Source organism: Schistocerca piceifrons, chromosome 1, assembly GCF_021461385.2.
Source record: "Schistocerca piceifrons isolate TAMUIC-IGC-003096 chromosome 1, iqSchPice1.1, whole genome shotgun sequence".
Taxonomy (NCBI): Eukaryota; Metazoa; Arthropoda; class Insecta; order Orthoptera; family Acrididae; genus Schistocerca; species Schistocerca piceifrons.
The window spans coordinates 516,181,159-516,204,834 of NC_060138.1; the positions used below are offsets into that span (position 1 = coordinate 516,181,159).

At 40.6% G+C, this 23,676-nt stretch overlaps 1 protein-coding gene across 2 annotated transcripts in view; it reads right to left on the reverse strand.

Annotated features, from left to right (window-relative positions):
- Window positions 1–23,676, reverse strand: part of LOC124797917 (ras GTPase-activating protein-binding protein 1) — a 152,200-nt gene that overhangs the window by 123,081 nt on the left and 5,443 nt on the right. The window lies entirely within an intron of this gene.

Consider the following 23,676-nt stretch of genomic DNA (forward strand, 5'->3'; position numbering starts at 1 on the left):
CGATGGAATGTATACAGTACAAAGAGAGAAGGTGTATCCAGAAAGGGAAAGACGGACAGCGACAGCTTGGAAGGAAATGTTTAAGGGGATTGGGTGATAATGGAGAGTATCATGAAGAAGAATCATAAGTCCTCCATGTGCTGGAGTGCCTTCAGCAGAGGGGAGATCAAATCGGACTGACTGAAAATGGGGGAGAACAAAGCGGTCGTGGGGACGCAGCTTTGTTTCCTGAAGACAGAAGATGACCGGCAAGTAGGATCGTAAGAGGATCGACAATTCATCCCGATTGGCTCGAATGCCGCGGATATTCCAGTGGATAATGGACGCAGGGTGAACAGAAAATGGAGGAATGTGACCAAGGTTGCCATCAACTCAACGACTGCTCAGAGCTTGCGACCGACAGCATGGAACAGCATTCAGCCGAAGGCAGAAGATCCTGATCCATAAGTTGTTCTGGAGCAGCTCCTGCCACCAGCGATCGGTCGGTTGATCGGCCGCCAGCAGTGCGCCTCGGCGACACAGAAGACGGCCGAGGGCGGTTACCGCCAGGTGGTGCTGTAGATGAGACACACCTTGGCGGAGAAGGAGAGGAACTGGGTTTCTTATTAGCCTTCTTGGAAACATGATGTTTAGATGAAGGAGGAACCGATGGTTGTGAAGTTGGGGTACGTAAAAAAATCTTCACGAGTATGCTCTTTTTTCGAAGTCTTGGTGTCTGACTTTTGGGCTCGAGATTTAGCAGAACCCGATGAAGGGTGAGCCATAGAGTGAGCAGGCTGATCTGATGACCGTGGCACTAAAGGTGAGATCACAAGTCTGCGTGGCCGCCTCATTTGTTGGCCGAGGAGAGGCAAGGACAATGCTGTATTTTCCTGTCTGAGGCACAGTGGGCTTTCGACTGGCGAATAATTTTCAAGTAGCAAAGGTCGACACCTTTTCCTTCACTCTAATTTCCTGAATGAGCTTTTCGTCTTTAAAAATGGGGCAATCTCGAGAGGAAGCAGTGTGGTCACCCATACAGTTGGTGCAACGAGGGGATGGAGGTGGACAAGCACCCTCATGGGCATCGTTGCCACACGTAACACATTTGGCTGGATTGGAACAGGACTGGCTGGTATGATTGAACCGCTGACACCGATAGCAACGCGTAGGGTTTGGGACGTAAGGGCGAACGGAAATTATCTCATAGCCCGCTTTGATTTTCGATGGGAGTTGAACTTTGTCAAATGTCAAGAAGACAGTATGGGTTGGAATGATGTTTGTGTCAACCCTTTTCATGACTCTATGAACAGCCGTTACGCCCTGGTCAGACAGGTAGTGTTGAATTTCCTCGTCGGACAATCCGTCGAGGGAGCGTGTATAAATGACCCCACGTGAGGAACTTAAAGTGCGGTGCGCTTCCACCCGGACAGGGAAGGTGTGTAGCAGTGAAGTACGCAGCAATTTTTGTGCCTGGAGGGCACTGACTGTTTCTAACAGCAAGGTGCCATTTCGTAATCTGGAACAAGACTTTACACGACCTGCAATTGCGTCGACACCTTTCTGAATAATGAAAGGGTTGACTGTGGAGAAGTCGTGACCTTCGTCAGACCGAGAAACAACAAGGAACTGTGGCAACGATGGAAGGACTGTCTGTGGCTGAGACTTATTGAACTTACGCTTGTGAGCAGACATAGTAGAAGATGAGGAAACCATTGCGAAAGTATCCCCCATGATTACTGGCGTCTCCGATGGTGCGCTCCTTCCTTGTGGGGGCCCTCTCTGAGGGCACTCCCGCCTTAGGTGATTGTTCACACCTCCCGAGAAACGGACGGAGGGACCAATCGGCACTTTCGGAAGATATTTCGGAAGATATCAGCTCGGGTAATCACCCCTCCCTGGGCCTGGCCGTTACCAGGGGGTACGTACATGTCCTACCTGTCTACCCGGGGCGGGGAATTACGCGTTACCCCGTCACTGGCTTCGCATGGAAATGTGTGGGTTGGCCTTCAGACATGCACAGGGAGGAAAAAAGAGAAAGGGGAAAAACAAAGGGAAAGGAAAGAAGAGAGGTCTCAAATGCCGCAGCAGAGAAAAGGGCAAAGAGAAGAGGTAAGGAAAAGAGAAGGACAAAGGAAGGATGAAGACTTGCAAGCAGAGAAAGCAAAGAATGTGTTACATTTTCGAGCATCCATCTCCGGACATAGGCACAAAACATACTCCCAGAGGGGGAGAAAGGGAAGGAAAGAGACGGAGGTGAGGGGGGTGGGGCAAAGATGGGGGGTGGGGAAGGATGCGGAAAGGGAAGGTATGCAGCCCAGAAAGGAAGGAAGGCCACATTAGCTTGGGGTCCCGTGCTCGCTACACACGTATCCACAAAAGAGTTGTGGACCCCCTGGGGGGAATGCTCTTCTTGTAAACAGATGTGACCTGTGCTCTCTTCCAACAACTGCACACTTTTTTTTGGAGGAGGAGATCTACAATAGACTATAGACAAATTCAGTAAAGAATCACATAGGGGATTCTACGTTACCCTGAAGCTTTGTTCGACTTTAACGATTTTAGCTGTTTCTCTGCACCACTGGCACTAATACTCATTTCACTCTCCTTTTCAGTGGTATGAGAATCAAATTGAGGCAACTCTCCTAGGTATTCCTTTGTAAGCGAAGATATGAAAATAAAGTTAGGCTTTCAGCTTCCACTTCGCTACCACCAATTTCAGTGCCACTAACAGTCTTTACATGTAAGACAAGAATTCCTTTTTGGATTAGGTTAGATTCAGTTTCCACTCCACAGATGCAAAAATGAGATGATTTTTATGGGTGTGGAACATGTCAGAAGTATAATATAAAGAACATAGAACATCTGAATATAATACTCACTTCCTTGATCATTTGTCAGGAGATTGTCAAAACATGTTAACACATTACAGTAAACTGAAGCTGTTAATATCTACAGAATTAATACACTTAAAATGAAACATAGTTATGCACTTCTAATAAATTTATCATACACAAAACACCTAATCTTGAGTGTTTTGACCACGTGCTGTCAAAATTGAAATCTGACAGACATGTTTATTTAAGCTGACCTAATAGTCCATGTTAAGACATTCATCTATAGAGTGAAAGGATTTGGTTACCAAAAAGTCTTTCAAACTCTGTTAAAAAGGTGCTTTATCTGAAACCAAGTCTTTAACACACACACAGTAACCACATAACCATACAATGCTGTGTTCAGTGCACCTTCGTCCTGTTTTCTTGCTTTATCTGTGTTCAGTTTTTGATGGACCATCCACTAGGCTATCTTACCACTAAATCTGAAATGGGTGCAATGAGTAGTTTCCCATGCGAGAACCAGCGGTTAGAATACCCAGTTAGCTGAACAGGTTTCTACAGGATTTTCTTGAATTCATACAAGAAATTAGTCTTATTACACCCTTTTGCACTCTAAAAACTTTTTCTTGGTTTGATGAGTTACCCCAGAATATATGATGTAATAGAATGAAAGTAGGCAAAGCATGCATGCTTTTTAAAGGTTTTTATTATTTTTATTTTTAAATCCTCCATCTGACATCTCTTGTTTCACAAGTACAGACCTGTTAAGGCACCTTAGAAATTCTGTGGTATGTTCTTCCCAACTTTCTTATCGAGTTGTAATCCCAGAAATTTAACACACTCTCTCTTCTATCTGCATTTCTCTTTATGTTAGACACATGCTGGAAGGAAATCTCTTACAGGTTCTGAATTGCATATGGTGGGCCTTTTCAAAGTTCAATGACAGCGAATTAGCTTTACACCATTCATTAACATCAGTGAAAATCTGATTAGCAGCCATTTCTAAATCTGTACTTGTCCTGCTGTTTATTGCAATGTTTGTATCACCTCCAAACAAAACAAACTTAGCATTTGGCAAAGTAACAGACATGAGGTCATTAATGTACAAAAGAAAAGCAATGAAACCAAGAGGAACACGACCTGTAATTAATTCCCAATCAGATGAAAACTGACTGCTTACTCCCCAGGTATTTCGCATCAACGCCCTCTGTTTCCTGTTAGTTAGATAAGACTTCAAACCATTTTGAAGTACTGCCGGTGATGCCATAATATTCTAATTTCCTTAAGAGAATGTTGCAATTCACAGTCAAAGGCTTTCACAGATCACAGAAAATGCCATTAGGCTCCTGTTATCTAATGAATTAAATACATTCTCACTGTACATGTAAAAACAGCCTTCTCTATATTTATTTAATAAAATTGCAGCCAAATAGCCATATACAGTTACTTTGCTTAACATTTTACATTTTTGCATATTCATTTATCGATTTCACTCTTTTACTGCACAGTTCTATATGATATCGTTCACAGGCTTCGTTACACAGTTCACATACACATGTTGTGGTTGGGTCGTGATAAGTTTTGTTTTTGCAGATTAGATGATGAAAGCCGTGAATAGAAAGTCCAGTTACGACATGTTGCTGTTCGAAGTTTGGTGCTGTCCATGAGTGATTCGTCATTGCTTTGGTGCCAAAGAACACCGGCCATATTTTTTCTCGTTTGTCCTCCATGATCTTCAGTTGCTTTCCGGAAGCCCTGGTGTGTGGCATCATATGTCGAAGTCTGATGTCTTCAATTAGGAATGTCTCTCTCACTAGCTGGTACCTTAGTCTAGATCTTGTTGTCTTTCAGAGACCTAGTGCTCTTTTTAGATAGGTCGATTTTACCTTTTCTAGTGTTTCTAGATTTTTTCTGTCAGGTGGTCCCATATAACCTCCATCCCATAGGCCAGGATTGGCAAGATTTTTGTGTTGAATAATTTCATGGCTGTTTCTAGACTGAGTAGGCGGATGTTTTTGATGTCCTGTATTGCTATTATTGCTTGGGCTGCACGTTCTGTTGTATTTTTTGTGAAGCATTTGGCTGTTGGTTGCAATGTCACTCCTAGGTATTTAAAGTCTGATGAGATTTTTATTTTTTGTCCTCTGATGCTGATTTCCACATTCTTGGGTGTTTTGCCCCCTTTTCTGAAAATTACCATTTCTGTCTTTGTTATGTTTATGTGTAGTTTGTGTTCACTGCACCATCTGTCTATTTTCTCAATGATTCTCTGCAGCTTCTGTATATCTGTTGAACCTACTGCTATGTCGTCGGCGTATGCATATACATACACATCTTCTTCATTTTCTCCAATTCGGAGTACTTCTTCAGTGGCAAGAATGTACAGCAAAGGGCTCATTGGGTCACCCTGTGAGACTCCATTCAATTGCAGAATGGGGTTCGAAAAAGAGAGGTTGTCTGATATTATGATTAAGTTGTAGTTGAGGATTGACTTGATTATTCTTGCCCATACGCTATCTTCTCCCATTGTGTTTTCCAGTTTTTGGACTATGAGATCTCTTTCCAATAGGTCAAAGGCTTTGGTAAAGTCTATGAACACTGTGTAGAACATTTGCTTCTTTTGTAGCGCTTCGTCGATGATGTTTAGAAGAAGCCTGATTGCCGTAAGTGTTGATCTTCCAGATCTGAAACCCATTTGTCGTTCTGGGAGATGACTGTCCACAGAGGCTTAGATTTTTTGTGTTATCTTTGAAAATATCTTGAATTGAGTATTTTCCAGGGCTATGCCTCTGTACTTGTTTGGGTCCACTGGGTCTCCTCTATCTTTGTAGAGAACTTTTATTGTCGAGTGTCTCCATTGTGTCTGAATTCTTCCAAGCTCCAGGCATTTGTTAAATAGTTTGGTCGATATGTGTTGGAGGGCCTCTTTTGCATCTTTTATATGTTCATTATGTATATTATCGGGTCCTGCTGCTTTCTTGTTCTTCAGTGCTTTTATTACTTCTTTCATGTCTTCTTCATTTAGAGGCTCCCATATATTGTCTTTTTCCTTAGTTTGATGTTGTTTCTCTTTCTTTGGGGGTGTTTTGATTCCTCGTTTGTTCAGTTACTTACTGAAGTGGTCTTCCCATTCCTTCAGGTCTATATTTGGTGTATGAACCATTTGTCTTGGTCTTGCTGCTATGTATGGGTCTTTCTATGCTTCATCCGCTTCTCTTTTTGCCTCTCTTTCTATGTATTCTTTTTTCTTCTCTTCTATTAGTTTTTGTAGATTCTCCTCTCTTCTGCGTACAGTTTGTATGTTTCCTCATCATGCTGGTTTCTTAGTCTGTGAAGCATTCTTAGAACAGTGTTCCTTTTGCTGTAGCATTCAGCATCGAACCATCTTCTTGCCCTCCTTGTTTTGGGGATTGTTTGTATCACTGAATTTTTTAGGAGGTCTTCTATTTGGTCTGTTGCTTTTTCAAGGTCTCCTTCCTCTATGAAAGTTTCTATTTGTGTTGATTGTTCTTGCTGGTTGGTTAATTTTTCTATATCAATTTTTCTTTGTGTGATTTGGTGGGTCTTTCTTGCTGGCGGTGACGTGACTATATTTATTTTTATCTTCATTGGAATGTGCTTTCATACAGGAGTAATGGAGTCATGCCATATTGGTTGAATACTTCCTTCTATTTCTCCTCTTGTTAATGCGATATCAATGGTGCTTTTCCCATTGTGGCATATGTATGTAGGTATCTGCCTATCGTTAAGTAGGGTGAAATCACCTTCTTCTAGGGTTTCAACAACTAGTTTTGTTTTATAGTTTTCTGTGTCTATTCTGCAGTTGAGATCGCCTGCAGTAATGGTGGGTTTGTTGTCGCACTGTTTGATGAGTGCGACTATTTCGTCAATTATTTCTACAGCATTTGTGTGCTGTTTAAAATAGGCTGCAATTTAATTTGTGTTTGCTGCTTCTACTAGCATACTACTTCCTTGTTTTATGATTTTTTTTTAAGGGCCTTCTCTATATTGGAACCCTTACGGAACCCAAACTGTGACTTGAAAACTAAATTCTTTGCAGTCAGCTGCTTAACAGGACACTTGAAAACAACCTTTTCAAATATTTTGAAAATCCCGGAAAAAATGAAATTGGATGATAGGTTGTCTGTATCTTTCTATCTCCCTTCCTGTCAAAGGACTTACTTTCAGCATATTTTAGCCAGTCTGGAAATATTCTACTGATAAGAGAGGATTGTACAAATAACTTAAGGTAGAACTCAACTGAAGTGAACACCCTTTGATGAACTTTGTTGATGTGTTACCATAACCACTAGAAGTTTCTGATTTTTAAGGATTTTATAATGGGTGCTACTTCTTTTGGAGTAGTCATTTCCATTTTATTGAAGTTATTCGTAGAGACTGGTCTCAGATATCCCACAGCACTGTTTACTGAACCTGATGACCCCAAACTGTCAGTAACAGAAACGGAACACTTGTTTTAAAACACTACATACACTTGTTACACCAATGTCTCATTTATTTTAGAGCTATCTGTTCCTTTTCCTTTCTGGCTTCCTCCTGCCTGTCTTCGCTATATCCCATATAGTCTTTATTTTGTTGCTGAAGAAATTATCTTTTTCTCATAACAAAACTGCTTATGTTTCTGGTTTACTTGCTTCAATATATTGCAGTATTCTTTGTAATGCTAAGATCAGAGCTGTTCCTAGATAGTATATACACTTTTGTTTTTTGTCCACATGATACCTTTATACCTTGTGGTTTATTTTTAGATTTCTGTTAGGTTTCAGTTACCTTCAGGGGAAAACAATTTTCAAATGAGGAAGTAACTTTATTAATGGATGTTTTGTATTTTCCATTTGAGTCTGAAGAGACATCTATCCAGTTCATGTCTTTGAGCAACCTCCTAAAATCCTATACTCACATTTAATAGATTTTATATCCCAACAAGTTTCAACATTTACTATAAGATGCTACATGTCATGATCAATAGTCCACTTACTATTTGTTTTGTGATATGGCTTTTTTCCCCAAGATTTGTCTACAAAGATATTATCAATGACAATCTCAGAATAATTACATACCCTAGTTGCAAAATTCATGGTAGGTATTAAATTTAATGACAGTGATTCTGATTGCAGTAATGTTTCACTGACGGAGCTTTTCGATAAACCCACATTTGAATCACCAGCAACGACTATTTCTTTGTTTTTCACTGTGAGATGGGACAACCAAGCTTCCAGAATTTCTTATGAAGGACCGAAGTTTCTTGAAGGTGCTCTGTATATACTTACTTTGGCTTTGTTTAAGATCATTTGACCATATTCTACTACAGTCGTCACCGAAGGCTTCATGCAGTGCTCTCATGAAAGCCAAATGTGTTTCATTCAGCCTCTCTCTACCTATAGCCTTATGCTACATATCGTGCAGTAGTCTCTTATTTGGCTATGTGGGACAATTAAGGATGTACCTGATATCCAATCATATAGATATGTAGGAATATTTTATTCTACATTACCAAGAGTGATGTGGAGCCATTAACCAATTGTAAAGGAAATGCCTTATCTTTTACTGGTCGGTGGGCAAAGACTACAGAAACTGACAGACCATTTACTGGTTAATGCCAACAGCCATGCCATAATGGTAACTCCAGTCCCATCAGATCAGTGAAGTTAAACCTGTTGAGTTTGACTAGCACTTGGATTGATGATTGACTGGGTCTACCAATCCCTGTTGGCAAGTGGGGTGCACTCAGTCCTTGTGAAGCCATTGAGGAGCCACTTGATTGAGAGGAAACAGTCGGGAAAGTGGCTTGCTGACCACATGCCCCTCCATACAGCGATGCCTAACAGCTGAGGTTGACACTGTAGTCCGTCAGTACCACTGGGCCTTCCAAAGCCTGTTCAGATGGAGTTTTTACCTTTAGTGGTTAATAATTGGTCCATTTTAATGGAAAGTATTTTCAGTCACATCAGCAAAGCACAGAAAATGTAATGCCACTATCAAAGTGCAATTTGTTTTATTCTGCCTGGGTAGTAGTAGTTCAAAATTGGTATTACGTATCCTTTCAATCTCAATAGGCAAGTAAACAATTATATTTGTATGAGGATCCAAAACAGGCAAGTCCACAGTTTGTTGTTGCTGAGGTCTTCAGTCCAAAGGCTGATTTGATGCTACTCTATCCTGTGCATGCCTTTTCATCTCCAAATAAATACTGCAACTTACATCCTTCGGAATCTGTTTACACAGATACTAACATGGTAACACCATATATAAGGAATCCAATGCAAGACTCTTAAGACACGGGAAAACAAAATAAAGCAGCCATGTGAGAAGACAACAATTTGAGAAAAGCATACGAAGAGGTCTGACAAGTCTTCAAAGTGCATGAAAACAACATGATTTAATAGCAGGTTCCTGAGCCAGTATGATCCCATTGGTAAGCTGACATCTTTAAGATTCGGGAATTCTGTCCACAAGACACAATTACTCAAATGACGATGGTAATCAGCATTCTGCAAGAATGGTGGTGTACAATTTGGCACAACACCTAGTAACATCAATCTGTCACATCTGTATTGCATGTATTTTGAAAGAAACATTAAATATTTAAATACATTTTACTGTTAGAGCATGTATTACCACTGCTGTGTTTACTGCAAATGGCACAGCAGAAATTACATGAAGCCAAACAACAGTGTACAGCATACATTGTTTTATGAAAGAGTAAGAAACAGAATCTTAGTCTAATGGCACATGTCCCATTGCTGGCAGTATAACGAACTACTGGGGCCACTGGTGTGGGAGAAGCTCGTGACAAAGTATTTTTTGTCTCTCACTGCACAGAATATATATTACAACCACATATTCAAATATGACAGTGAACAATCTATTAATTTGGTTTCTTTCTGTATGTACATTGTTAACACAATCTGTTTCAATTTTAAATGTGTCTGCTGTCTTATTAAGTCAAAAAAATCGAAAATCTAGGCTGGAACAACAACATGGAAAGGGTAGATTGGCCAAAGTCCTTCAGAAAACCTTTACACACACACACACACACACACACACACACACACACGCACACACACGCACACACACGCAGTCTAAAGGCACTACAGTGTCTGGTCTTAGCACCTACACACAGTGGCCGTGTGTGTAAGAGTTATGCTTGTGTGATACAGTTGTTTGTAAATGTGAGAGTTTTCTGCTTCTGAAAAAAGAATTTGAAAGGTGAAATATTTCACGTATTTTTCTTCATTGTGCCCGTTTGTGAATCAATGCCTCCTCTATATGGCAAGTAGTGAGCTACACTTTCTACCATCTTACAGCTTCTTGTAGTTTTGGGCAAGTTTGCTCTGCAGTTCCTTTCTATCATTCAAACAAACCTCCACTAATCATGATAAGTGTGTAATTAATTTGAACTGGAATGTAAATTTAAATCATGGCGGAGGATTACATGATTTAATGTCCCTCAATTAGTATGCCATAGTGAGCTGTGGCCAGCTGCCATTTCTCTGCCAAAATTTTTCTGGCTGCCAAGTTCTCACTCCTTTCCATACTAGGTAGCACTAGTGGCCTTGCCAACACTACCTCAAAATGCACTAATCATTTCTGACAGAGTTTTCCCTGTCTGAACATTTGTAAACCACACCATTAATTGCTCCTGATTAGTATAAAATGTGTACCCACACTATGACTTCACAAATGAAATGATGTACAGAAACAAAAAAAAAAAAAATTACAAAACTGGCTACTCTTTTCAACATCAAGGCAAGGATGCCAATAAAATAACTATTTTAATTCCCCAGCTGTACAGAGTCAACAGGGGTACACAGAACTTCCCTGACCCCTGTACTGAAAGTAATTACCTAAGCCCCAACATTTGGGGGGGGGGGGGGGGGGGAACACTGAAGAGCAAGGCAGAGGGTACTTGGCACAGAGTACCATATATTATGGTGGTTGTGGTGTTCCACTCACATGTAAAGTGTGTGGAGTATGAAAAGAGTTATTGTTTAAACTCTGCTGTGAAAACTGCAAGAACTTAAGATGCGACTTAACTGTGTGTAGCAATTTATACGGAAATGACCTTAACAAAGTCAACAAAAGCAGATATATTTTCACAGCTGCAGAGATTTAAAAAAATGAAACAAAACATTCCCAAGGCTCCGTCTCTTAAATTATTACCTAAAATTCATGAACTAAATAACCCCTAGCCCTGTGGTCATCATCATTATCCATGCAACAACCTACCATTTAGCTCAATTTACTATGAACAGCATACGCACACTGCAAACTGAAGCCTAAAGAACTCCACTGAGTTCTGAAAAAATAAACAACAAATGGCATACAACAGAAACACACACACACACAGTAGGAAACACAACAGAAAGACAGGCACAGAACCTAGCATACATAACTAACGTGTTAGCCAGCTGTAAACTTGCAATTATTGACAATCTGTAGACCAAACTTGTAGAAACTAAAGAACCAGATACACAGAGCATTAGAAAAGTAACACTCAACTTTTGTATACAGTTTTGTTGATCAGAAACAACACTGAACAGATACGGAAATTGATACAAAAATTTTTTAAACTAGTAATAGCTTGCAACAAAAATTAATACTGGAAGATAACTGCTGTATTCTAAAATCAATAGCCCAAGGACAAATGTACTAAATGAATACATATCAGCCTTCAATAGAACATTATCTGCCACAATAGAAAAATATCATCACACACACACACACACACACACACACACACACACACACAGTAGGAAACACAACAGAAAGACAGGCACAGAACCTAGCATACATAACTAACGTGTTAGCCAGCTGTAAACTTGCAATTATTGACAATCTGTAGACCAAACTTGTAGGAACTAAAGAAGCAGTGAAGCTTTGAACTTTGTGGACCACCCTTCACGTTAACACACAAAACATAACATATGAAGCACACAACAAATAAATAGCAGACAATCACACTAACACAACCAATTTTTTTGTGACAAAATAAAAAAAAAAAAAAATCAGATATTCCATTAACAAAGAAAACAGTGTCTTAACACATTGAAAATGACAGGAAACAAGGGTAGAGAATCAGAAATCATTAGATGAAGTGCCCATTAATTATGTGTATCAACCCTTGCAAAATATGATTCTTAAATGTCTCTTTTTTACATGTATACAAATAACTTAAATTTACTGCAACGAGTTGGTCAGTGGCGCAGCAGTCAAGCTGAAATTCTTCATCTACATCTACATTTATACTCCACAAGCCACGCAACGGTGTGTGGCGGAGGGCACTTTACGTGCCACTGTCATTACCTCCCTTTCCTGTTCCACTCACATATGGCTCGCGGGAGAATGACTGCTGGAAAGCCTCCGTGCGCGCTCGGATCTCTCTAATTTTACATTCATGATCTCCTCGGGAGGTATAAGTAGGGGGAAGCAATACATTCGATACCTCATCCAGAAACGCACCCTCTCGAAACCCCTACACCAAGCTAAACCGCAATGCAGAGCGCCTCTCTTGAAGAGTCTGCCACTTGAGTTTGCTATCCATCTCTGTAACGCTATCACGCTTACCAAATAACCCTGTGACAAAACGCGCCGCTCTTCTTTGGATCTTCTCTATTTCCTCTGTCAACCCGACCTGGTACGGATCGATGAGCAATACTCAAGTATAGACAGAACGAGTGTTTTGTAAGCCACCTCCTTTGTTGATGGACTACATTTTCTAAGAACTCTCCCAATGAATCTCAACCTGAAACCCGCCTTACCAACAATTAATTTTATATGATCATTCCACTTCAAATCGTTCCATTTGCATACTCCCAGATATTTTACAGAAGTAACTGCTACCAGTGTTTGTTCCGCAATCATAATCCTACAATAAAGGATCCTTCTTTCTATATATTCACAATACATTACATTTGTCTACGTTAAGGGTCAGTTGCCACTCCCTGCACCAAGTGACTATCTGCTGCAAATCATCTTGCATTTCGCTGCAATTTTCTAATGCTGCAACTTCTCTTTATACTACAGCATCATCCGCGAAAAGCCGCGTGGAATTTCCAACACTATCTACTAGGTCATTTACATATATTGTGAAAAGCAATGGTCCCATAACACTCCCCTGTGGTACGCCAGAGGTTACCTTAACGTCTGTAGACGTCTCTCCATTGAGAACAACATGCTGTGTTCTGTTTGCTAAAAACTCTTCAATTCAGCCACACAGCTGGTCTGGTATTCCGTAGGCTCTTACTTTATTTATCAGGCGACAGTGCGGAACTGTATCGAACACCTTCCGGAAGTCAAGGAAAATGGCATCTACCTGGGACCCTGCATCTAATATTTTCTGTGTCTCATGAACAAATAAAGCGAGTTGGGTCTCACATGATCACTGTTTCCGGAATCCATGCTGATTCCTACAGAGTAGATTCTGGGTTTCCAGAAATGACATGATACACGAGCAAAAAACATGTTCTAAAATTCTACAACAGATCGATGTCAAAGATATAGGCCTATAGTTTTGCGTATCTGCTTGACAATCCTTCTTGAAAACTGGGACTACCTGTGCTCTTTTCCAATCATTTGGAACCTTCCGTTCCTATAGAGACTTATGGTACACGGTTGTTAGAAAGGAGGCAAGTTCTTTCGCGTACTCTGTGTAGAATCGAACTGGAATCCCGTCAGGTCCAGTGGACTTTCCTCCGTTGAGTGATTTCAGTTGCTTTTCTATTCCTTGGACACTTATTTCAATGTCAGCCATTTTTTCGTTTGTGTGAGGATTTAGAGAAGGAACTGCAGTGCGGTCTTCCTCTGTGAAACAGCTCTGGAAAAAGGTGTTTAGTATTTCAGCTTTACAATGTCATCCTCTGTTTCAATGCCACCATCATCCCAGAGTCCCTGGATATGCTGTTTTGATCCACTTACTGATTCAATGTAAGACCAGAACTTCCTAGGATTTTCTGTCAAGTCGGTACATAGAATTTTACTTTCGAATTCACTGAACGCTTCACGCATAGCCCTCCTTACGCTAACTTTGACATCGTTTATCTTCTGTTTGTCTGAGAGGTTTTGGCTGCGTTTAAACTTAGAGTGAAGCTCTCTTTGCTTTCGCAGTAGTTTCCTAACTTTGTTGTTGTACCACGGTGGGTTTTTCCCGTCCCTCACAGTTTTACTCGGCACGTACCTGTCTAAAACGCATTTTACGATTGCCTTGAACTTTTTCCATAAACACTCAACATTATCAGTGTCGGAACAGAAATTTTCATTTTGATCTGTTAGGTAGTCTGAAATCTGCCTCCTATTATTCTTGCTAAACAGATAAACCTTCCTCCCTTTTTTTATATTCCTATTTACTTCCATATTCAGGGATGCTGCAACGAGCTTATGATCACTGATTCCCTGTTCTGGGCTTACAGAGTCGAAAAGTTCGGGTCTGTTTGTTATCAGTAGGTCCAAGATGTTATCTACACAAGTCGGTTCTCTGTTTAATTGCTCGAGGTAATTTTCGGATAGTGCTCTCAGTATAATGTCACTCGATGCTCTGTCCCTACCAGCTGTCATAAACATCTGAGTGTCCCAGTCTATATCTGGTAAATTGAAATCTCCACCTAAGACTATAACATGCAGAGGAAATTTATGTGAAATGTATTCCAGATTTTCTCTCAGTTGTTCTGCTACTAATGCTGCTGAGCCGGGAGGTCGTAAAAGGAGCCAATTATTAACCTAGCGCGGCTGTTTAGTATAACCTCCACCCATAATAATTCACAGGAACTATCCACTTCTATTTCACTACATGATAAACTACTACTAACAGCGATAAACACGCCACCACAGGTTGCATGCAATCTATCCTTTCTAAACACCGTCTGTGCCTTTGTAAAAATTTCGTCAGAATTTATCTCTGGCTTCAGCCAGCTTTCCGTACCTATAACGATTTCAGCTTCGGTGCTTTCTATCTGCGCTTTAAGTTCTGGTACTTTAACAACGCAGCTTCGACAGTTTACAATTACAATACCGATTGCTGCTTGGTCCCCGCATGTCCTGACTTTGCCCCGCACCCTTTGAGGCTATTGCCCTTTCTGTACTTGCCCGAGGCCATCTAACCTAAAAAACCACCCAGTCCACGCCACACAGCCCCTGCTACCTGTGTAGCCGACTGCTGGGTGTACTGGACTCCTGACCTATCCAGCGAAACCAGACACCCCACCACCCTATGGTGCAAGTCAATTAATCTGCAGCCCACATGGTCGCAGAAATTGTTACCATATTATAATACCTTTCAGGCTGAAAAAGTCTGGAGGGGGAGTGTATTATTGATGATTACTACTACTACTACTACTACTACTACTACTACTACTACTGCTGCTGCTGCTAGTATTATTATTATTATTATTATTTGGGTTGGGGGGTGATCGACATCATGTTCATCAGTGCCCTGACGAAAAGTCAGCATGCTAATCTCATGGGTGGAGACGAAGGCTGTTCCCAAAAGTGTGTAAGTATGCCGCTCTTTCCCACCAATTTAAGGATGAAGCCTGACAGTTCACAAAATTTCACCACCCTGGTAACACTGAAATCGGTATCCGAAAGGATGGTGGGCACGTCTTTTCATCGAGACTGAGGGCTGCCTTAAGATCAGTATAAAGGACACATGTAGTCCCAATATGCTGAACGGAAAGCAGCATGCCACAAACGTCACAAATTGGTGGATCATCCCAGTGGAGGAGGAAGCCATGTGTTAAAGGGCTATGCCCAATGCGCAGTCTGGTAAGCAGAACCTCCTTCCAGCGGAGAGGCTGACATGAAGTCCGTCCAGCCTTTGTAGTTAATTTGAGCAATCGCAGTTTGTTGTCTGTCAGCTGCAACCATTCAGTCTCCCACAGACACATGATGCGACTGTCAGAAAATGAGATGATGGTGTGCAACGGGATGGGACATTGATGGAGAGCACCATCCCAACACGCTTCCTTGGCAGCTTTGGCAGCTATGTCATTGCCCAGTATCCCAATGTGGCCAGGTACCCAGCAAAAGAACACCACCTTGCCATGGTGTTGGAGCCTCTGTAAGGAGTCATGGACAAGCTGAATCAGCGGGTCTACTGCATACATATGGTGAAATGCTTGCAGTGCACTAAGAGACAGAACAGAACAGAAAAAAACATTGTACGGTGATGACTGAATCCTCTCCTGTGCCATCAGAATGCATGTAATTCCGCATAATAATTTGTAAACTGTTCCGGGAGATTCACTTTAAAAACTCAATCAGGGAAAACACCAGAACAACCAAGAGCATTCTCTTGCTGGCATCCACCTGCATAAACAACAATAAAACTGTGGTATGTACATAAAATTGACAAAAAGAAAATTGTAAAAACAAAATCTGAAGCACAAGTTTTCTTGTACTGTGTCAAGCTTAAAATCGCTAAATCAAGGCAAGAATGTGTTCCATCCCTCGCTGTGCATTTTAATGCCTAAGAGATCCAGATCTTTGAGACAGTCTGTAGCACGTATCCTGAACGGCTTGGTTGTGTGGGGCTGATTCCTGAACAGCTGTACAAAAGAGCTGGACCACTGAACTAAACCGACTGAGGTGGCACTGAGATTTTCAGCACCTGTTGAGCCAAAAGTATATGTTGCTGAATCCAGAGTGGTGGTTCATCAGCCTCTGCAGATTCTAAAACTGGGCTGGTCCGAAAGGCTCCAGTCAATATCAGAATGCCCTCATGGTGGAGCACGTCTTAACATCCTGAGGTAGGAAGGACGGGCCAATCCATTATCATGCTACCATAATCTAAGCGCGATTGAATAAATGCCCGATAAAATTGCAGGAGGCGGAATCTGTCAGCTCCTCATGTTTTTCCACTGAAGCATTTCAAAATATTTAATGACTGGAAGCCCTCTGTTCGTTGATCTTTCAGGTGTGGGAGCCAAGTTAATTTCGAGTCAAATAATAAACCCAAAAACCGCACAAGCGTCAGGAAGAGTAAAAGATTGCAAAGTAATCCACAAACAAAGAGCATTTTACAGGGCTCCTGACTGCAGAGAAAATGCCACTGATAGCAATGGCAAACAATGACACTGAGGACACTGCCCTGGAGGGCCCCATTCTCCTGAACACAGCAGTCAGACATGGCATCGTCAATGTGATATCAAAACGTTCATGTAGTCCCAATTCATGAAGTTGGCGAAGGAAGTTGTACCCCAAGTAGTGCAACCTGCTTTTTTGAGGCCAAAGAACACACAAACCAAATGATTTCGGCATAAGATGGACCCCTGCATCATCGCCACCAGGTAAGTTGTCAAGAGGGGAACAGTAGCACCTGAAACTCCAATGGGAGCATCTCAGGTGACCTTGGGATACTGAGCAGCCAGACGAGGCGACAGTTGACTACGCGTTCAAGAGTCTGGTAAGTGTTACACTCCGGTAACTGTTAGGGGCGCTAAGGTCCCTGCCTGGTTTCCAGAAAGGAATCAATAATGTCTACTTTCAAGTTGTAGGGTACTGTCCACCAAACCAGATCTGATTGAAACAAAACAAGAGCAGTCTTTTCGCTTCAGGGCACAGATGACTAAGTATGGCATAATTGATCTAATCAGGTCCTGGAGCAGTTTCTCTAGCTGCAGACAAAGCTGACTCCAGTTCCCACATGGAGAATGGAAAGCTGTAGACTTCCTCATCTCTGCAGTCCTACAGAACACGTTAAAAGCAGGAGCTTGTCTGGATGACATAGTAACAGTAAAGACGTGTTCATCTAAAACCTGAGCCATGTCTTCTGGCGTGCCCACCAAGACCCCCATTACTTGACAAGGCTGCAGGGAACATGTACTACCATTGCCTGAAATCGGTCTTATTGATTCCCAAACTTGCGCTGTGGAAGTGGACCGATTAATGGAAGTTGTGAATTCCCTCCAGGAAGCCCTCTTCCATTCTTTCATCACTCGCCTTACAGTGCTCTCGCAGATCTGAAAACATGAAGATTTTCTGTCATTGAACAGTGTTTGAGGTTCCGCAAAGCTGTTCATCTAGACCTGATTGCCTATCGACAGTCGTCATTCCACCAAGGTACAGGCCATCTTCTGAGGTGGTCACTAGACCAGGGGATGGACTCTGCAGCAGCCCACTGGGGCTCAAGTGATATGGGCCACCATCTTCTGTGCACTATCCTGTTATTCAAAAATAGCCTGTTGACTGTGGTGCAACCGATTTGCCCTTTGTATCATACATCTGTGTGGTCTCCTGTCAGCTATCACTCTAGTCGGCAGACAGATTCACAATGGGAAATGGTCACTAGAACATAAATCTGGAGCCAATCCCCACTGAACTGAGTCTGCAACAGCTGGGAACAAAATCAAAGACCAATGGCTGAAAAAAAAAACCTGTAGCCGTGGAAAAGTGTGTCATCTGGCCAATGTTCAGAAGGCAGATACTGTAGTACACATCCATCCTGGGCTCGGGCGCCACAGCACAGTTGCGACACCTGAGGATGGGCTTATGAGAGCCTGAAACCAGTCTCAGAATGGACAAGTCACTTAATCCTCCAACCCCTGGAGCAAGTAGTAGCCGAGCCCCACAGCACATTCTGTGCATTGAAGTCTCCCACAAGGAGGAATGTGCATGGGAGTGCCCAGAAGAGGTCTGACAGTGCGTCTGCATCCAAAGCACCATTAGGGGGAAGGTACGGGACAGAAGAGGAGTGCTATCTGCCTGTGATGAAAACAGGCACTCCAACATTAGTCCTGTCTCCATTAGTATCGTCCTTCCGGTATGCATGGTAGCTCCATAACGCAGGTGTGTCAGTGACTTTATGATGTGTTTCTTGTAAGTAAATGCAGGATGGTTTCTCCTGGACCAGGAGCTGCAATTCTTCCAAATGTGAGCGACATCCATTCAAATTCCACTGCAACCATCAATTTAGAAAGAAACACACAACTCACAGGAATAGCTTCATATTATTATTCAAGCGTCAGCTGGTTCAGGTCTTTCAGCATCTCTGTGATGCTTTCTCCACTAATCAACATATGTCTGCCACCTGTGTTACTAACTACTGGGCCTTCATGGTCATTCTACTTCATAACCTCCACAAACTGTTACACCCTAGTATTTGTACAAGTTGATCAATTCCAACTGTGATTCACTGATATCTCAGTCTTAAAATGTCAAATTTCTGTAGTTTTTGATGTGCACAATTTTACATTTGTGAACATTAAAAGCAAAATGTCAATATTTGTGCCACTTAGAATTCTGTTCAAGATCAGACTGCCTATTTGTGCAGATTTTTTTCAGACAGTACTTCATTACATATCACTGCATCATCCACAAAAGTCTAAGGTTGCTATAAATAGAGTCTGTCACATCAATTATAGAGAATATGGACAGCAAGGTCCCAACAGTTCCTTGAGTGAAACTTTCTGTATACGTCCTCTCCTAACAAATTCTTCCATCTTCTGCTTTTACACATTCCAATGTAGCCTTCATATAGCAATCTACATATCAGTGAGAGTCGTGTTCTCTGCAGTATGCCCATCATTAATATCTATTATATTTACTTTCCCTTTTACTCATAGCACAGATCATTGATAATTACAGCCTGTAACAAATTCTTTGCATTTGTGAGAAAGGGTCCTATGATTGTAGACAAACAGTTTTGTACATTGCCTTAACAAGCTCTATTAATGAAAAATAGACAATATGGCTTATATAATGTACAGCAAGTGTTGCAAAAAATGTACTATTTGCGGAATGTTCATGACTGCAGCCAAAATTTTTCCATGAGTGAATTGTACATATGACCCAAGTTTCAGGATATAAACCGTTTGAAGAAGCAACAAAAAAACAAGGAAAACTGAAAGGAATTTCCATAAAATTAATCAACACCAAAAAGGACTCAAAAAAATGTGAATATCATGTTATATCTTGATTGCATACACGAATGTCATACCAGTCATATAAAAAGGTCCAACAAATTTATCAAGTAGCATGCGAGCTGCAATGTGGGTGAGACATAAAAAGTTGTCCGAGTCAACCAGTATCACACCGGATAAAGTGGGCTGGACCGAAAAAGCAGGAAAGCAGCAACAAAGAGGCACACACTGCCAGCTTAATGTAACCTATGACACAACCAGAACTACTACATACGAGACATGGGCTAACATTACAATGGTGACACACAATCCGTAGAATGCCTATCTGTGAACCTCAAAAGAAGCTTAAAATGTACGTGCCCTGTCCACTGCATATCGCAGAAGCCCAGCAAGACTAGTCAACAGAGTGCCATGCGAATCTTTGCAGTTCAGACAATGTCAGAAAGGTGGGAAATTTTAGGAACTGGAGGGAGAGGGGGGAAAAAGGGGGGGGGGGTCCACTCCTTTACTTTTATATATTTGAATGACCTTCCACTCAACATTCAGCACGCAAAATTTGTAGTTTTAGCCAGTGAGACTAGTGTTATAATACATCCCATTAGAGAGAAAGCAACTGAAGAGTTGGTAAACTACAATTTCCATATTATTAAGTGGTTCTCTAAAAACTGACTCTCCCTACATTTGGGGGGGGGGGGGGGGGGAACAACAACATTACATTCATTTCTGTACAACAAATAGTCATACCAAAAACTGATGCAGCAAATCATCAGGAAACCGTAAATAAGGTAGACTGCTCCAAATTTTTGGGTTTACTCACTGATGATTAACTGGAAGGAGCGTACTACTGAGTTCAAACAATGAAGCTCAGCTTCTTTTGGCTCTTCACATAATTGCTTATCTTGGAAATAAACCAATCATCTCCTGACATATTTTGCATATTTCCACTCAATAATGACACACGGAATAATTTTCTGGGTAAATTATTACTTAGGAAAACATACTGATTGTACAAAAGCAAGCAGTAAGAATAATATGCAATTTAACCCCAGATGACATATACATGCCTTTTTTAGAAGCTAGGCATTTTAACTGTAGTGTCAAAATACATATATTTGCTAATGAAATTCATCAAACACAATCCACCACAGTTTGAGAAGAGCAGTGCTGCACATATCTACAACACTTGAAGGTAAAATGACCTTTATTTGCCCACTGTTAAGCTGTCAGTGCCTCAGAAAGGAGCTCATATGAAGCGACAAAAATCTTTGATCATTTGCCCCAGAACATAAACCATCTGACATATAACCAAGAAAGTTTTAATTGTAATTTAAAATATTTATCCTGGACAACTACTCCTATTCCACTGATGAATTTTTACTTAAAAACTGGTAGCCAGTAATTGCACAGCTATGACTAGAAATAATGTTTTCATTAATGCTGACACTAATCATGTACACACATCCTGTAAACTGCCTCATTTCACACCATTTCCATAAAGAATCATTCAAATGCTCTATGGAACGTGTAACTAACACAGTATAGTACTGGCTGACTCAAAGAACATTCCCTTGCCTCACCTGCACGGGATCTCACATGCTACTTCATAAATTTGAGGGTTTTTTTTAACTTCCTTGTAAGAAATCAAAGTATAATTTCGTGTTCACATTTTTACGGGTCCTTTTTAATATTAATTTTATAATGCAACCTTCTTAGTTTTTCCTTGTTTTCTGCAGCACCTGAAGATGAGATCTGCATCCTGAAACCCGTGTCATTACGATATTAGCCAAATCAAGGTTTAATCAAGTACACCAGGAGCGGATTTATTCGTCAAGAAAAATGTTGTAAAAATGGCAAAAATAAAAAAAATCATGGAAAATGTTTCAAATGTAGCCATTTCTACTGCAACAAACAGATAACTAAAATAAATGAATCATTGTGGGTATTGTTAAGTTCCCATAGACACTTAAAATTTCTCAGTTCCTTGCAAAATACCTGCACTAATCCACATTTCCTTGAGTATTATCATAGGTTCAAAACACACAGGAGACTACTGCTAGCGGAAGAAAAATCATTGAATGACAATATATAGTTCAGAAAATAAAAGCTAAGTATTTCAAATGATAGAACACAGCAGTTAGTCATCCTTTTCTTGCAGGTTTCATTTGGCAACAGGGGACTGTCGCATTAGAACATGCATTGACACTATAAAATAGTGTAATGATAATGGCTAGCCACTAGCCAAAATCTAGATTTGCCAAACAGAAGCTGCAAGAAAAGGACTACTGAATGCTGTGCTCTATAATTTTAAAGTCATATCACAGTTACCTAGTGCACCCATGTTCCTAATGGAGGATAACCTGGAAAAGCTAAGTAGCTGCAATTTTGCTTTTAATGTTCAGAGATGTAAAACAACAAAAAACCACAAATGTGGCATCTTATGACCACGACATCAGATACTTACAACTGGGATTGGTCAACTCTTACAAATACTATGGTGTACCAAGCTTATAAAACAAGAAACTGGAAAAGTTAGCAAATATTGTAAATGATTATTTCTCTGGTATTAAGGAGAAGCTGCAGAACACACATAGTACTCAAAATGACTTACACTGCAAGCACAATGGTGATGTTTCTAACAACAGAGATTGAAGTTTGGAAGACAGTACGACAATTAAAAAATAAGAAGTCAGTGGGCATACGTGAGATTCCTGTCTGTTCTGAAGGCAAGCGTAGATAGCATACAAGCCCCAATAACAAGCATAATAAATTAATCTTTTAATTCAGGTGTTTTCCCAGAATATCAAGAGAATGCATTAGTGGTGCCCTTGCTAAGGAAAGGTAATGCAGAAAGCAATGAAAACTACACACCAGTCTCACAGCTGTCTTCATTCTCAAAAATAATTGAGACACTCATGAAAGATGCGGAAGAAGTACAATATTGGCCACTGCAGAATTCACTGGCACTTTAAGCTCTTTATAGGGATAATTGTTTTACAAGCATTTTCTTAAACATATCCAAGGGTTTTTACACTGTTGATCATAAAATTCTGAGCAAACTAGAAGTGCCAAGTAGAAGCAGTAGATAGAATAGGGACAGTGAAAGAGTCGATTCAGCGTTACTTGGAAAAAAAGGTGCAAAAGGTGGAGATTGTTCAAGTCTGCTGATGATAATTTTTAATAAACAATTGTCAGACCAAAAATATATAAACATTAGGGTTCCTTAGGGTAGTGTATTGCGTACAATTCTGTTTTTAATACATATCCATGACTTTCCAGACAGTGTAAGACATGGAGGAAAAGCTCTCTTTGCCAATAACAGCAACATCATAGTCATTGTTAAAACATCAGAACTCTTATCAGAGATAGCAAACAAAACCCTGAAGAATGTTTACAATTGGGCACTATGTAGTACATTAACATTAAACATAAAGAAAGCTAACAGCCTGCATTTCAGCATAAAAAGAGAATGCAACTGTGTCACTATAAGTGTAGATAATTCTACAGATCGTGTAGCAAATACAAATTTTTACGGTCAAACATTGTTAGCTAACACGGTTTAAACAAAAATATTGGCAAACACAATGTGAGCAGCATGCTACCACTCTTGCGATGTTAGCATCAATTCGTAACAATGTCTTGGAGTGACATACTATGCCTACACACATTCTATTTCTTGGCAATGGGACTCCTTTCGAGAAATTGTAGGCACAAAACATGAATACAGTTTTTAAACTGTGGAAAGGATCATAACAACAATAACAAAGTAGTGGTCGGGGTCTCACATAAGAGCTATTTAAAAAATTAGGTATCCTTACTGCACCAAATGGGCATCAGGCAAGATATTAATAAATACTGCACTAATAAATACTGCACTAATCACGGAACAAGAGCTTGTTTGAAATTACATTTACCCTCAAAAAACAAACAAAACACAAGAGTATTTTATATTGGGGATAAAATTGTATAATTTCAAAAGCAAGTGAAAA